The sequence below is a fragment of the Nanorana parkeri genome, unplaced genomic scaffold (genome assembly GCF_000935625.1).
Source record: "Nanorana parkeri isolate BGI_ZX_2015 unplaced genomic scaffold, ASM93562v1 scaffold1384, whole genome shotgun sequence".
Lineage (NCBI taxonomy): Eukaryota > Metazoa > Chordata > Amphibia > Anura > Dicroglossidae > Nanorana > Nanorana parkeri.
The window spans coordinates 381482-399912 of record NW_017307652.1 but is presented as its reverse complement, the minus strand read 5'-3'; positions in this window follow the sequence as shown (position 1 = coordinate 399912).

Here is an 18431-nt window from a genome sequence, read left to right as displayed (position 1 = left end):
GTGTTTTTCCCCATAGTTCTCCTAAGGGTCACGGGAGGACATAAACTAGCGTCCTCCCGTGACCCAAAGCTCAGTATACCGCAAGCTACAGCTCGTGGTATACTGAGACGCCGCAGCCGGAGCGGATCCCAACCTGGACGTCAGGATCCGCCCAGCTGCGTGAGTGACAGCGGGCTCTGCCTATCTAGAGGCAGATCCAGCTGTTCCCGCCCCGTCCCCAGTCCGTTCCGCCAGTCGGCGCTGGAGGATCGGACATGGGGAGGGGGGAATCCCTGCAGGGAGCCGTGAGTGACAGTCACGGCTCTCTGCAGGGATAGATCCAGAAGTGAGCGAGCGACTGTATGTGTTCGCTCACTTCCCGATCTATTGAGGCGACTTGTGACAGTTTCATTGTCACACGTTGGCTTGAACTATGAGGATGAATGATTTTCACTCATCTCATAGTTCTCCTTTAAGACCACCAGATTCCATGTATAACTAATCTATCAGTCTTGGGTTAACTGTTCTTTCAGGAAAGGTTCTTTCATAGTTCAAAGTCACGGAACTTCCACTGTAGCTGGAACTGAGCAGAACACGTCAGATTCAAATGAGACTGAGATTACCACATGCCAGGCTGCCATCGAGTGACTCATTCATGGCCATGGAGTAATTGAATTAATGAGCAATCTCTGCACTCTACTGACTCGTGTGTACTGAACTGACTTCACTTAGTGTGTAAAACCACAGAGGGCTCTGAACATGGCGATGGAAAATACCTACTTTATTCTTCCTGGCATCTTTCCCAGCCCTGTATGCGAGTAAAATGATTAAACAACGTGGACAGAGCACTTTATGATTTCATGTTCTTCTCTGTGTCTTATTGATGAACTTTATGAGATCTCTTACACAGCAGCACTGGAATGGAACACTTAGTGCACGTGACATGAACTGAGCTAAATAACTTGTTACAGGTGGATGCCAGTACAGCTGCAGGCTCCCGTGTCAGCCCTCATTGACTCAGCAGCCATTGGCCCTTTCACTAGCTCCATTCTACGGAGATATGGCTTTCTGTGTTTTCAAGGAAACATGTCAGGCAGACATTTCTCATCTCTCCTGAAAATGCTGGCTGTTGTACTGATCCATGGGCTTTTATACTTGGCTCGCTATGACCTCACTATGAAGTCAGAAACCGCCAGACAACTAGGAGCTCATCCATGGCTGCCTCTGTATTTCTACCAATTCAAGTTTGCCTTAAAGCAGAATGCCAGGGAAAATTATTAACCCTTGCAGTGGGGCTACCCCGGCACTGCAAGGGTTAAGTGCTTGTTTTGGTCTAGGGAGGAAAATAATAAAGTTATACTCACCCGATCCTTGCAGATGACCGGTTGTGACATGGCTCCTTCCTGCCCTGTCTCCGCTGCTGCAGTGTTGTCCTCGCATCCTACACACTGTGTTCTGGATGTGATGACTCACAGACCTTAGACCAGGGGTGCCCATTTGGTCGATCGCGATCTACCAGTCGATCATGTATCGATTACTGGTAGATCGCGATGTTCTGTCCTCCTGCCGTGGAGCTTCTCCTCTGGATCTCCGCTGCTCTCCCCCATCTGTATGCAGTGGGGATCCGAAGAGAAGTGAAGGAACCGATGCAGCCGGCGGCAGAGGAGGGAGCCGCTGTCACAGAATTAAGGCCGATCGGTGAGGGGAGAGAGAGATGCTCGGCCAGGATCTGACAGCCTCCACCTCTCTCACTCCTCACCGCTCGGCCTTACTTACCCTCGTCCGCTGCCCTGCGGCTAAAGTGCTTCTTTCACTTCTCCTCGGATCCCCCCTGCCTCTGCAGGAGAGCAGCTGGGATCCAGAGGAGAAGCTGAGCCACTGTGTGCGCGGCTGAGTGGCGGAGGAGGATCGGTACATATCATGATATGTACCAATCCTCTGTGCAGAGCAAACGCTGGAGCGATCAGCTGATCACTCCAGTGTTTGTAAATAACTGGGGACACATAGTACTATGTGTCCCCGGTTATAAAGGAACAGGACGTGATTTACATCACTTCCTGTTCATTCATGAGTTTCTTAATGTGGAGTAGCATTGTACAGAGGCTCCTCCCCATTCAGTAACTGGTGATAGTAAATATTTTGTGAATGAATGGGAAGCCTCTGTGCTTTCCATTCATTTAGAACAGAGGCTGCAGAAAAAGAGATTGAGGACTTTCGTTGAGATCTTTCAACGAAAAAACACCTGCATTCAGGGGTGGGAGGGGGCATGGCGGTGCATTGAAGTCAATGGCACCGCAGCCAGGCCCCTCGCCCACAGTGCGATCGTCCGCACCCGCAACACAGTCACAGTGCCTGCATTTCGGCCCAGTGCGATCTGCAAAAAGAGTGCTTGCAGCATTTTTGCAGATTGCACTGGATCGGAACGCAGGCACTAATGTGCCTGGGTGCCGGGTGCAGGCGATCGCATTGTGGGCGAGGGGCCTGGCTGCGGTGCCATTGACTTCAATGCACCGCCACACCCCCTCCCACCCCTGAATGCAGGTGTTTTTTCGTTTTTCGTGTGTTGAGGTGTGTGGTCATGGTGTGCTTTCTGTGTGCGTTGTGGTGTGATAAGACACATGTGATCGTGGTGCGCTCTCTATGCGTGTTGGGGTGTGATAAAACGTGTGTGGTCATGGTGTGCTTTCTGTGTGCGTTGTGGTGTGATAAGTTGCATGTGGTTGTGGTGCGCTCTCTCTGAGTGTTGGGGTGTGATAAGACGTGTGTGGTCATGGTGTGCTTTGTGTGTGTTGTGGTGTGATAAGACGCATGTGGTTGTGGTGCGCTTTCTATTTGTGTTGAGTGATGAAACACATGTGATTGTGGTGCGCTTTCCACGTGCATTGTGGTGTGATAAGACACTTCTGGTCCTAGTGTGCTCTCTATGTGTGCTGGGGTGCCATTCAAAAGTGTTGCAGTACGGAGAGATCAAATGCCCTTTTTACTGTTGGTAACTGCAACCGTAACATGTGTAACCAAGCATAGATAAGTGATGGGGCCAGGTAGAAACTAGTTAATGTGCTAAGATGTTTTAGGAATGTAGAATTTACAAGTGTGCCCAGAAAATAATACACGAACCAACACAGATTCTATCAACTCAATGCAGTTCTTTCTGCCACTGGTGGGAGTTAAAAACATTACTCTGCATGGTAAGTCAAAGTGCTACCACTAGTCTGCTGGCAAGTCCCAGGAAGGATGGAAAAAAACAGTGTTCCTTGCTATCAGATGTTTCCTGGCTGTAATGTATAGGGGATATGTTTGTTCTCAGAGCAGAGGCCATGATACTAGTGACAGATGTCTCTGGGATCAGTTACTTGTCCATCTGTTTTCATGAAGTGACAGCAGATGGACAAGTACTGAACTCATGGTGCCACATGGCTCTCTAATTATCAAGCCAAAAATTACTAGACAGCAATATTGTGCAGTACATATATGCAATTCACTCAGGAAATAAGGACACATTTCTAGACAACATTAAGAATTTTTAAAACAAATTCCATACCACAAAAAGTCATTTTTGTCTCATTTGCCATTAGTAGCCACATTTCAGCATCACCTTATGTAGGTTAGAGATTGAAGACAGATTGCCCGCAGCACAGAGCACCTTTTTATTTTTCAATTGTGTTTTTATACACGATGCTCAGTGTGTCCAACAGTGTTGAGGTTCTGCTGATGTGACATATCAGTATTCACCTAAATACCCTCAAAGCTTCAGTGATAAGTACGTAACATTGACTTCCAACTTTGTCCTGAATTCCCAGGTCTGCATACTTGTATTGTGGTCAATAACACACGTGTTTCCTGGCTCTTTAATAGTGTCTACGGGCGCCAAGTTTCTAAATTCATTCACATACTTGTGTGTATTTGGGTAAAACATTTGTTGTACAGTCTTGTGTGTAATTGTGAACGATGTCTTGTACATACATTAGATAACCTGAATCAGGTCTTGTGTGTTCGTAGATGACATTAATCACTCTAATGTTCTGTTTGGGCAGGTTGTCCAGGATAACAGTCCTACATGAGTATGTCGGTTGTAGGACGTACGAGGTCCCCATTTCAGCAGTTGTGGAGGACATCAAGGACCTCATCTACAGAGAAACCGATTTTCCTGTCTCAGAACAGCGTCTCCTGCTCCATGACAAAGAGGTTAGTCGCAAATATCTTGTTTGTTTATTTATAATCTTTGTCTTTCTTTTGCCTATCTTCTTGGACTTTTGCAGCTGAAGCAGCCATGTGTGCTGTATATGAAGGGTTACCATGTTTCAGGCATGTGTGCTGTATATGAAGGATTACCATGTTTCAGGCATGTGTGCTGTATATAAAGGGTTACCATGTTTCAGGCATGTGTGCTGTATATGAAGGGTTACCATGTTTCAGGCATGTGTGCTGTATATAAAGGGTTACCATGTTTCAGGCATGTGTGCTGTATATAAAGGGTTACCATGTTTCAGGCATGTGTGCTGTATATGAAGGGTTACCATGTTTCAGGCATGTGTGCTGTATATGAAGGGTTACCATGTTTCAGGCATGTGTGCTGTATATAAAGGGTTACCATGTTTCAGGCATGTGTGCTGTATATAAAGGGTTACCATGTTTCAGGCATGTGTGCTGTATATGAAGGGTTACCATGTTTCAGGCATGTGTGCTGTATATGAAGGGTTACCATGTTTCAGGCATGTGTGCTGTATATAAAGGGTTACCATGTTTCAGGCATGTGTGCTGTATATAAAGGGTTACCATGTTTCAGGCATGTGTGCTGTATATGAAGGGTTACCATGTTTCAGGCATGTGTGCTGTATATGAAGGGTTACCATGTTTCAGGCATGTGTGCTGTATATGAAGGGTTACCATGTTTCAGGCATGTGTGCTGTATATAAAGGGTTACCATGTTTCAGGCATGTGTGCTGTATATGAAGGGTTACCATGTTTCAGGCATGTGTGCTGTATATGAAGGGTTACCATGTTTCAGGCATGTGTGCTGTATATAAAGGGTTACCATGTTTCAGGCATGTGTGCTGTATATGAAGGGTTACCATGTTTCAGGCATGTGTGCTGTATATGAAGGATTACCATGTTTCAGGCATGTGTGCTGTATATAAAGGGTTACCATGTTTCAGGCATGTGTGCTGTATATAAAGGGTTACCATGTTTCAGGCATGTGTGCTGTATATGAAGGATTACCATGTTTCAGGCATGTGTGCTGTATATAAAGGGTTACCATGTTTCAGGCATGTGTGCTGTGTATATAAAGGGTTACCGTGTTTCAGGCATGTGTGCTGTATATAAAGGGTTACCATGTTTCAGGCATGTGTGCTGTGTATATAAAGGGTTACCGTGTTTCAGGCATGTGTGCTGTATATAAAGGGTTACCATGTTTCAGGCATGTGTGCTGTATACGAAGGGTAACCATGTTTCAGGCATGTGTGCTGTATATGAAGGGTTAGCATGTTTCAGGCATGTGTGCTGTATATAAAGGGTTACCATGTTTCAGGCATGTGTGCTGTATATGAAGGGTTACCATGTTTCAGGCATGTGTTGCGGTGATCTCTTGTTTGAGTCGTGTGTTGTGTATATAAAGGGTTACCGTGTTTCAGGCATGTGTGCTGTATATAAAGGGTTACCATGTTTCAGGCATGTGTGCTGTATATGAAGGGTAACCATGTTTCAGGCATGTGTGCTGTATATGAAGGGTTACCATGTTTCAGGCATGTGTGCTGTATATGAAGGATTACCATGTTTCAGGCATGTGTGCTGTATATAAAGGGTTACCATGTTTCAGGCATGTGTGCTGTATATGAAGGATTACCATGTTTCAGGCATGTGTGCTGTATATAAAGGGTTACCATGTTTCAGGCATGTGTGCTGTATATGAAGGATTACCATGTTTCAGGCATGTGTGCTGTATATAAAGGGTTACCATGTTTCAGGCATGTGTGCTGTATATAAAGGGTTACCATGTTTCAGGCATGTGTGCTGTATATAAAGGGTTACCATGTTTCAGGCATGTGTGCTGTATATAAAGGGTTACCATGTTTCAGGCATGTGTGCTGTATATAAAGGGTTACCATGTTTCAGGCATGTGTGCTGTATATAAAGGGTTACCATGTTTCAGGCATGTGTGCTGTATATAAAGGGTTACCATGTTTCAGGCATGTGTGCTGTATATAAAGGGTTACCATGTTTCAGGCATGTGTGCTGTATATAAAGGGTTACCATGTTTCAGGCATGTGTGCTGTATATGAAGGGTTACCATGTTTCAGGCATGTGTGCTGTATATAAAGGGTTACCATGTTTCAGGCATGTGTGCTGTATATGAAGGGTTACCATGTTTCAGGCATGTGTTCTGTATATAAAGGGTTACCATGTTTCAGGCATGTGTGCTGTATATGAAGGGTTACCATGTTTCAGGCATGTGTGCTGTATATGAAGGGTTACCATGTTTCAGGCATGTGTGCTGTATATGAAGGGTTACCATGTTTCAGGCATGTGTGCTGTATATATAAAGGGTTGCCATGTTTCATTTGGCTTTACTGAAGTCAAGAAATAAATAATGAAGTTGAATGTGACTACTAGCATCCCATCCTGCATTCTTTTGTGAATAGCCATTCCCTGTACACTGAGACCCACTATGTTCATACAAGTCAACCAGCTGGTGTGCTACTTTGACCAAATTAGCCATATATTCACATGGCTGAATTGAACATTTATGCATTGCTTATTCTATAACTGTGAACATTCCTAAATGGAAATTCCCACAGGACATTACTTATAATATTTTAATGCATGTCAGAGAGCAAATAAAGTGCTTTTAATCATTTTCTAGAAACCTAAAAAAGACCATGCGGTCCATCGAGTCTGCCTGAGCCCTGGTTCACACCTAGGCGTATTGCATATGCGCGTCTGTCGCACGGTTGTCGCGCGGTTTTTTTACCGCAATTCGCTGTAAAAAAATCACGCGACAAGCGCGCGTTTCCGAGGGCTACTTGGCTGTATCCCAATGGAAACGCGCAACAAAAACGGCCCAAAGTAGTACATGTACCTTTTCAGGCGTGGGCCGTTTTGTAGCGCGTTAGCGACGGGCTGAAATACGCCAAGGTGTGAACCAGACCCATTGAATACAATGGGATTTAGATGTTTGAGTGTTTTGTAGAGCGTTCGTCGAGTGTAGAACGCGCTACAAAACATTCAGGTGTGAACGAGCGCTAACCTTTTTGTTTGAGTATAGATCTATGTCCTAAAGATGTTTACGTTCACTTACTGTTGACTGACTCTGTACTTCTGCTAGAAGTCTGTTCTAAACGACTTTTTCATTAAAACAACACATTCTAAGGTTCGTTTTGATCTTTCATCCTGCTAGTAGCCTACCTGAAATCACAGCCTTCCTGATCCTCATTCACATCCTTAAGGGCCCATTCACACCACATCCTGATCATCTCCAGACCAGATTGTTTCCAGACCCAAAATGCATCCTAATGTTATCCCTATGCTATTCCTGGCCTCTGTTCCCACCAGCGCAGTCTGTTCCAGACCAGACTAGGAAAATACTGCATGTCTCATTTTCTCTGGTCTGGAATGCATTGGAACTGCGGGCAGGTTCACACCATTTTCCGGACAAGATCTGGTCCAGAAAATGGTGTGAACCTGCCCTTAAGGGTTTAAAGTGACAAGTGATACGTTAAATCTTAAAAATGCATTCAAGTACCTTTAACTATTATATATTCAGAGATGTTTTGAGGATCTACAGCCGAGTGATACACAAATAAGATACCTTTCTGTTAATAGTTGGGGTGCTTGAATTAATTTTTAAGGTTTAACTCCTGAGTTTAGTGTCACTTTAACCATGTCCTCTCTTCCCTTCTCTACAAGGTAGTCCATGGAATTTTCCTGCAGTCTCTCCTAAAATGTTTTATTCTTTTAGAGCTTTCACCATTTTCCTTTTTCTATCTTTTGGACTTCTATATTATCGATATCTTTTTTGTAAAAGTGAGATCTTCATTGCTGCCTCTTTGACCCTTCCTGTTCCTTGTAGTCTTCACAATCTTATTCAGCTTTAAGTCATCCATGCAGAGGTGTTACTCTTGTTCTTTCTAGCATAGTAGGCAAAGTGCCCTTTTCAGCTTGATGACTGAGTATGGCATTGTTGGAGACATGGAGATGTAAGTCAATGTTTGCAACCTGAAAGCCCTTTTATTCAGTTGAATACATTCCAGGTGCATCAAACCATAAGGTATAAAAAGTCTTCAATAGTTTTTTTATAAAGCAGCTACAACCTTAGTAGACAAGCCTGTGTCCTGCCTGTGTGGTGTACAGAAGGATCATTGCACTCTATGTGGAAGCAGTGGTTTCTCTGCAGAGGTCCTGTAAGTTGGGCTTGTTTTATCAGTTTTGGATGGGCTTTTTACCATTTTATTCTATTTAAAAATAGCGTATGCTCACCGAGGGTGTCATTTATTACTGCACTTGTTTTCTATTGCGGTTACCATTCACAGTGTTGTATATACAATTATCCATATCCTGTACATAAAATATGTATGATTAATGGCAAAAACAGTATTTGACATACAGCATATGTCATCTCTATAGCTGTATGTGAGCTGCCATATTAGACAGAAGCCGACACCGGAATCATATATTATCTCTGAACTTTGGGCACCCTCAAAATAAAAATTATGAAGACAATCCTCATTAAAAATTGATTTATGTTTAGCACCAGCTAAAACTATATTAGTTTTAATTTTGGATAGAGAAGGGTTATAGTCTATATTTATTACTGTCTGTTCCCCTTTTAGAAGGACTCCTCTTCTTGTCAGAACAGGAAGTGATTGGTAATCTTTCCAATGGGGAGAAAGAGGAACCCAGTATGTAAATATCAGGACTCGACATACACAAACCCAAATCCATTGGCAGCCCCCAAAAATTACCATATATGAATTTCAACTGTGTTTGTTTGTAGTTGTTTCCCTGGAGTTTTAATCTGCAGTCCTATCTAACAATCCCTGAATTAGATATGGTTTTCTGTCTCCTCTTCATGACCTCCAACACACTGGACACCTGTTCCCATTTGTTCCCGATCACAGGGAAGCCACTGAACGGCTGTTATAAAATAGAATAACATTATGGCATCCCGCCGGAGACTGAGTAATGCTATATTCTAGTTCGAGCCTCCATGGGGATTAAACCGGATCATTAGTGTCATTGGAATTATTCAGCTAGCGTTTCTGTACCCCGCACCGTACTGCAGTATAAAACCAAGTGATAATTGACACATAATACTTTAGAGATGTCTCTCACCAATTTTAGACCGTTAAAGTTAAACTAAACCCTCTCCAGTGAAACAAAAAGTAGCTTCAGAGGTATCTCCACATAAAATTCTTATTAAAGTTTACATTTTAATGATTTTCTATGATGTGCTGTGCCCTTGGCTGGCTTTCACTTTTTGCATCCACAGTGGATCCTCAGGTGCACATCTGGAAGCAACGATGTGACCGGTGTGTTAGTGGGCATACGTCACTTAGTGTGTCTGTGGTCCTTACGCTGGGGTTTTAGCTTATTGGTAGTGGTCGAGCTAATGTGCTGGCATGCTGTACATTTGTCTTGTCAGCTTGTACTGCTGCAGGATCACATGTCCTAGGGTGACAACGCTACTCCAGACTACACTCACTGGTAAATTACCATTGTCACCCTAGCAGGACGGAAGGTGGGATCATAAGGCACAAAATAATATTTAAAGAAAACTTGCAATGCAAAAGACTTCTAAAGACAATTGGGTTACCAATTTATTAATTGTATTTTTAGAATTTAGTTTGAGGTAGCCAAACTTCAAGGTCCAGCTGTGGTGAAACAACATATCCCGTCATGCATCTGACTTCGTAAGTCATGCCTGTGGCTGTCAGAGTCTTGCAATTACTTATGGGATTTATAGGTTTAAGATAGCTGGAGGGCCAAAGTCTGGCTACCCTTAACTAAACCCATAATATACAATTATTAAATGTTATTTTACCCCCACACTTGGATGCAGTCCTGCAGGCATTTTACCAGTGATCTTGCGGCATTGCCGAGTACAAAACAAGTTGCGGCTTCCCCGATCTACATTTAGCCCTGCTTGCCTGAAGCAGGGGTAAATGTAGAAAAAAAACTACCTGCCTGGGGGCCCGGAACTGCATGTGCCGAGTGTTTGGCGATAGGAACTCCACACCCCTGGGGCCTGTATCAGATGTGCCACCCCTCTATTCCCTGCCGCCCCGAGGCCAGGCCTCGGGGGGCCTTGTGGAGAATGCGGCCCTGACGGTATATGTCATTTCACAATTTGTATTTCAATGGTAGTTCTTAAGATACATCACGGAACCTTTTACCCACCACCAGTCAGGCGTTGGATGTAACTATTGTGGAGGAGAAAAGGCAGATCAAGGTAGTGAAAAAAAACCAAACTATTAGAAATAACAGCTTGCAATAGTTCCATGCCTATGCAGTACGTATTATGCTTGTGAATTAAACATTTTGATGAGAAAATGATATTGAGATAAAATAAGGAGCACAGAATAACTATCATTTTAGTTACTTGACCTCCATGTCTGTGGAAAAAGGATCTTCTTTTCCAGATATGTCCTATAATTCTTGTCTGTAAGCCACTCTGTCAGGTATGTATGGGAAATCTGGCCATACACTCGGATTCACAGAAAACCCCTGAAATTCTAAGGCCCCATTCACACGTAGGCATTTTGTCGCAGCTGTTTCAGCACTAAAAAGCGCTCAACCCCAGGAATCCTATTCTTTTCTATGGCCCCTGTTCACACCTTTCGTGTTTTGTGGCATGCCTAAAAATGTCTGTCATGCAAAATAGTACATGAGGTTTCAGTGCATTTTGTTTCCCATAGACTCAATAGAATGCGCACAGTGTGATTTTATTTTTGCACGTTTTTCCCCATTCACGTGAATGTGCCAAAATCTGTTCACAAAAACACGTGATTTAACATACATGCACAAAAAACGTAATAGGTGTCGCTGGTGTGAATGCAGCCTAATAGTGTACGACCCTGTGAGCTGGGCAAAACCCATTTCCTCAATCGTCTTTTGCTGAAAGAGCTGGACCAAAAATTGCTGGGTGAATGGTGATGATGATTATTATTATTATACAGGATTTATATAGCCAACAGTTTGTGCAGCGCTTTCCAATATAAGGAAGACATTACAATTACAATACAATACAATTCAAGACAAGATGGTAAGGAGGGCCCTGCCCCTGAGGGCTTACAAACTAAAAGGGAGGGGGAAGTGATACATGAGGAGGTAGCTGTGTGAGGATGAATTGTTTGAGAAATTGATATTTCGGTGGTTAGGTTGAGGTCGGATAAGTACAAAAAAAGTACACAGTATGATGTGCCGAGATCGGCGCTGTGTCGGGCAAAGCACACTAGCCGCTGGGCATGAATTAGCCCTTAATGCATGGTCCACGCGTGGTGTGCAAAGGACCGATTCAATGGGTGTTATCAGCCAAAGTCCATGACGACATTTTAGTATTTAGGAGAATACAGGGCATTCATTAAAGCACAATTTTTAATTTCAGAATTCCCAGCTGTCCCGCCTTTAGAACCAAATTCCTCTACCATTTTTTCTGCCTCTAATGTGCCTTTTTTGAATCTGCAGTGTAAATAAAGGAAAAGTATTGGTGAACAAAGGCACCCGTGGATTTACTGATCATTTTTTGCACATTGAGTATTGATGGTCCATATGATTGAGGGAGAGTAACACAATTCGGAGAGTTGTCACCCTATAACAGGAGGTGCCTAAACAAGGACTTCCATAGTATTTAATTACTGACTATGGACTTCCGTAAAACTTCCGTAGTATTTAATTGTTATATTAACAAGTAATTAAATACATTAAAGCTATTTGAGATTTTAGGGATTGGGTTTACAGTATATATACTGTACTAAGCAAGGATTAGAGTCCTTTGGTCATGTCCCTCCAGCCTTCCGCCTTGTACTTGTTAAATATGGGGCAACTACACTGCCTGGCCAAAAAAAAAGTCAACACCTGGATTTCGGGTACTGTTTATGATCTGTGGTTGTTTCTGTTGGTCAGGTAGGTTCAGCCCCAAAAATTAGGTCAGCTACCTACCTGAATATACTGAATGGCCAGGTTTTTCTATCAATTGATTTTTTTCGTCCCTGATGGCACATTGGGCATATTCCAACATGGCAATGCCAGGATTCATTGGGTCCAAATTGTGAAAGAGTGGTTCAGGGACCATGAGACATCATTTTCACACATGGACCACCACAGAGCCCAGACCTTAACCCCATTGAGAATCTTTGGGATGTGCTGGAGAAGACTTTACACAGAGACTCGCACTCTCATTCCATCATCTCTACAAGATCTTGGTGAAAAATTATTGCAACTCTGGATGGAAATAAATGTTGTGACATTGCATAAGCTTATCAAAACGTCACCACGGCGAATGCGTGCCGTATTCAAAGCTAAAGGCTGTCCAACAAAATATTAGTGTGTGACTTTTTTTTTGGCCAGGCAGAGTATTCACAAATATCTCCCCATATTTACCTAACAAAAAGGCCTCTACTAAAGAGCAATACACAAAGCGCAGTGTATTGCACATGATTTGCAATTATCATCTTGATTTAATAAATGAAAGAAGAAGCCTGTTTGCAATGAGTTACTGCACAAGGTTGCTATTGGCACATCCTTGTTACATAAGCCCAGAAATAATTGAATTGCCCCTGTACGAAACCAGGGAATACCTGTGGTCCCCGAGGACCGGGGTCATGGGGGAGGGCGTCGGGGAAAGTCTAGATGTTCTCATGATTTTACGTGACACTTGCAGGGTAGTAGAAACCAGTGGATGGAGTTTGACCTCTGTGGGCAGAGGGGTAGGATAGCCACGGGAGTCCTTCGATCGGGATGTGGGACACACTCCGTTCCATCGCCACCCACACCCTGTCCTCCCTTTGGAGGCACCAATCAAGGAGTCTTGACAAGTGTATGGCAGAGTAATAGGTGGAGATGTCTGGCAGTCCCACCCCCCCTCTGTTCCTGGGAAGCGAGAGAATACGTCTGCTGAGCCTAGGTGTCTTACCCGCCCATATGAAAGAAATGATTTCACTGTGTATTGTCCGGAAGAAGTGAGACGGACGGCTGATGGGGAGGGCCTGCATGAGGTACAAGAGCCGTGGCAGTACATTCATTTTCACCGCTGCACAACGACCGAGCCAGGTTATGTGCAGGGGTTGCCAGGCCTTAAGGTCAATGGCAATCTTCTTCAGAAGGGGGTGGAAGTTGATGGTGTATATGCTTTCTAAGTCCCTGGGAATAAGGGTGCCCAAGTATTTAATATGGTGCGACTCCCAGTGAAAAGGGAAGTGATTTTTGAGACCGTCAAACGCTCCCGAGGGCATGGTAATATTGAGGGCCGCTGATTTTTGAAGATTAACTTTAAAGTTGGATAGTTGGCCATATGCCTCGAAGGCTATCAGCAGGTGGGGGAGGGAGTTTACAGGGTTCGTAATGAAGAAGAGGAGGTCATCCGCGTACGCGGCGGCCTTGTGTTCCCCCGCGGAGGTGGAGAGCCCTGAAATGATCGCAGAGTTACGCACGGTGTGTAGAAATGGTGTGTCAGCATTATGGATCAGTGTGCCAAATGACCTTTGTAAACTGCCCAAAGCTTTTTTTTTTCTCCAACCATAAAATGATCACTTTAACAAGATGGCTGGTGTAAATCTTATCCTGTCAAAAAGAGGCGCCTTGTAAAATCATCAAATGGTTCTTTCCATAGTGCTCTGTGTCTGTTTACAATGCATGGGGGAATTGTGTGTAAACGGGGCAGATTGATTGATTTTACTTTCAAATAATTTCCTAAAGCTAATCAACCCTTGGTTTACCATTTATATTGATTTTTACAATAATATTCTGTATGGCTGTGTCTGACATAAGGTATTCTTTGTATAGACAACAGATGGAGTGTGTATTTTCCCAAAACTGGACTACGATGTGCCATCCGAAGCTTGAGAATAGTATGTTAGTAGTGGATCATTTGAGTTTATTTCTGTACACATAATTGGATTATCGAGCAGACACAAATTCTTGAGTGGTTAGTACACTTGCCTGCAGCACTAGGGGTACTTTGTTTAATTCCCGCATAGAGTATGTATTTTCTCTCCATGTTTCTTTGGTGTTCTTCCATAAACCAAAAATTTTTTCATTGGCTTTTACTCATATGAGCCCTAGTGTGTCTGCATTTGTCTATGACAGTGGTAAAGACAGTCAGAGACTGACATATGAATCATGTGAATGATTAATTGCTCTCCATAATGCCCCATAGAATATATCAGTGCTTAATAGATAACTAAACCCAGAAACAACAAATAAGATGTGGTTGGTGCACGGTTTTTATTTTTTAGGCTTAAACATTTTGAGCAAGTACAGAAGAAAGTGTTGACATTGCCAGAAGTACAGTGCCCTTGTCATTTAATGGAAGATGAGCTGAAAGTACAAAACAATCATTTCTTCCTTCTCTAAACTTCTCATCAGGCTATCCCTTGTGTAATAAAGATAAATAAAGGCAGTCATGTTTGATGTCCAGCCTGGGCGGCAAACGTGGCATCCTCCATAGGTCCAATGGAGGGGTGAGAGTAGCCACCCAGGGACAGGAAGTGTATTATGTAGAGAATAACCAGGTAAAAATAAAGGAAAAAAAAGCTTGAAAATAATAAAATTAATGTAGACATCAAATCTAAGGGCTGGTAAGCTGCATTGCATTTTGTGGGCTTTGATATACTTTAATAAATGTGTAAAATAAATAATGTGGTCATTGTTTATCTGTTTTGCTTTGCCTGCTTCTATTGACTTTGTAATATATAACTGGTATTTAGTGCAAACAAACAGAACCTTGTAATGAGGCAGCGAGTCTTCTATCAATACCGGTATGCGGTGTCATAGAGGAAAGGATGCAGCCTTTAGAGGAAGGTGTGCTATATCTGTAATGTTCTTATTGAACAGAGGATATTCTTATCTTAAATGACTCATGGTAATTTGAGTTTTCAGTGTTTTAAATAATAAACTGACTTCACCCATCCTGTGAAAAAAAATATACTTCTTGTATTAAATGTCCCTGTTTTCATCTTTATAATGATGATTTAGGTTGACTATAATTTTGGGTAGTATGGAATCCAATACCAGAAATTTGAAAGCATATATGAAAGTCGTTTTACCTGCCAAGGATTTGTATTTCTCTCTATTCATTTCTGAGAGTTACGCAGGCCTACCAGACAGCTGTTTTTTTGAACGAGCCCAGACCTTCTCCCATTCTGTTTGCATGCCTGCAGGGACCCCGATGCACAGCAAAGGTTCCTGCTCAACCTTGTCAATCCATGATGCTAAAACACCTGCACACAGACGGAGACCTTCTCCAAATATCACTTTATTTAAATTCGGCATAAAAACAGCAAAGTAGCTGGCGCGTTTCAGCCCAAACCCTGTGCCTTAGTCATCGCTCCTAAGAGGACCAGGACGTGGAAAAACAGTAACTGTACAGTAAGGTTCCTGGGAGATAAAAACCAGTGGGCGATTCAGTCCCCCAGCCTCTTCTCAAAACCAAACCACCTTTTAAAATACCATCTTTATTAAACCTGACTGTTTTCAGGATTTTGTCTAAAGCTATGCAATTTTGCCTAAAGCTGAACCTATTTTTATATTTTCAGGCCTTATTATAGTTATTTTATTTTTCTTCCAGCTATCTGATTGGACCAAGATCGAAGACCTGAGATCCAACAGTAAACAAATATTTCTCAACCTCCAGTCCAAAGGCCTGAAAGGAGGAGGTAACTACATCTTGTCAAATAGTGCTTTCCCTAGTATCTCTCCTTGCTTTCCTGTTATGAGGCTATGGTATATGGTATGACATTGTATATCACATGGAGTGCCAAGCAGCAATGAATTTCCAAGATGTGTTGTGTTATTTTGCATGCTACATAGTTTAGGGGTCTAAAAAAAAAAAGGCAAATTGAGGTTGGACATGCATACAAATGGAACAGTAGTCCTATCAAATAAAAAGCACTGGAGTATTTTTGTGCTAACTGACCACGCCTTTTTTTATGGTGAAGCTTTTAGTAGATCTGGTTGGTACATAGATGGTATGAAAAAGTCACTCAACAATGTAATGTCTTACAGTTTTTGGAGTTTGGCATCTCCAGGAATACTTCCTATTCTGCAACAGTAGAGTTCTGTATGTGCACTCTTAGTGCAAGCGTTTTTTATTGTGATTACAGAGGAAACTACAGAGCTCCACTTAATGTAGAACCTTAGTGTAGCACTTAAACTTTGGCTTAAAGGAGAATTATGAGGCGAGTGATTTTCACTCAGCCTCCTAATCTGAGCCGACCTGTGACAATGAAACTGTCACAAGTCGGCTCAGTAGATCGGGAAGTGAGCGAACACATACCGTCGCTCACTCACTTCTCGATCTAACCCTGCAGAGAGTCGTGACTGTCACTCACAGCACCCTGCAGGGATTCCCACCCTCCCCTGTTCGATCCTCCAGCGCTGACTGGTGGAACAGAGGGGGGGGCACAGCTGGCTCTGCCTCTGGATAGGCAGAGCCCGCTTTCAATCCCGCAGCTGGGTGGATCTCGACAGCAATGTCTGGATCCGTTCCGGCTGCGGCGTCTCAATATACCGCGAGCTGTAGCTTGCGGTATACTGAGCTTTGGGTCACAGGAGAACGCTAGTTTGTGTTCTCTCGTGACCCTTAGGAGAAATATGGGGAAAAGCCCTTACCCCATAGTTCTCTTGTAAGAAGAAAATAATTTTGAATGGCTTTTATACAGTAGAGTGTATTGAGATGGTCTGTTGGCTGGCTTGTGTTTTGCTCAACTCCCAGCCCATCTGTTCTGTTATGTCATTTCTGACATGTTCCCCTTTAAGGAAAGTTTACAGGTTGCTCTTAAAGGAAACCTAAACCCAAGAACAACAAAAAATGTAATATATATTACATATTTTTTCAGGCTAAGAACATTATCAGCAAGTACAGAAACTACCTGTTTATCCTGCCAGAAGTGCAGTATCCTTGTCACTTTCTGTGAGCTGAAAAGAAAAAAGCTTAATGTGTAAACCACTAAGCTTAGTTCCATCATCCCCAATTAAGGGAATGAACATGGGTAGAAATGTCGGGCCTGGGTGGCAACTATAGCTATTTCCAGAGATACAGTGCATACACGAGCATAGCCACTTTAAAGCAGGAAGTGTGCTATTTTCAGAATTCCCATGGGGGGAGGGGAGCGGGGCATTAATGGAAAAATCTAATCATTCAGTATATTCAGGTAGGCAGCCGACCCAATTTTTGGGGGAAATAGCATTGCTGAACCTAGACCTGACCAACTGAAGCAACCCCAGATCATACTCTTACCTATTTGCTTAGCTAAATCCAGGTGGTGACTTTTTTATGGCTAGGTAGTGTATGAGATTTTTGGTGTTGGGTTTGGATATGCTTTATTCCCAGATAGCCCTAGATTTTAGGACGTGGGCCTCAATCTTGAACCTACAAAAACTTATTTGCAATATTCAGTTTCCTTTTCTAAAGTGTATAATAAAGAACCATTCTAGAAGGATATATACTCCCAAAAATATTTTTTTTTCTACTTTGTCTATAATTGTTTTAGGCGTCAATATGAAGGTTGGTAAATATATGGATTTGACTTTTTTCTTTGTATTTAAAACAGCTCCCTTTTCTCCCGCTCTGCCTTGCTGTGAATAAAACTGTGTTGTGATGTAAGAGTTTCCACAGATTTATTGAGACAGAAGTCGTGTACTATTTTAGTAATATTTGTGCCTTTTGTGTCAGGTAAATTTGGACAAACAACTCCACCGCTTGTTGATTTCCTCAAGGATATTTTAAGGAGATACCCAGAAGGAGGACAGATTCTAAAGGTAAGACTCTCCTTTCTATGCTGCATGATATGTCCGTATGCGAGAACCCGGGATACTGGTAGTAGCACCCAAGAAGTTTAATATTGAGCTTAGAATATCACGATAAAGGAGAAGCAAACTTCAGATCTATTTTGTACACCTAGAGCAAGTGAAATATGTGTCCTGTTTCTCCTGTAAAATTTCCATCTTCACTCACTGCATGTTGGGGCTTATTGTGGCATTGCCAACAACACTATCGTGCAATTACCCTGTTAATGTGACATTTGATGTCAGCTGTGCAGTTTGTGTCTACTCATACATTTAAGTGAAGTCCCTGAGCTGGCTGTACTGTCTGATGGGGGAAGTCTGCATCACAAGAATGACTTTAGTGGGTTACAAATTGTTGAGTCTATGTTAAGTTGTTTGCCTGGAGCTTTAATCAGACCATTGATGTTAATATAATTATAAGCTGTTATTTCTTAGAATTTGCATAAGGACGC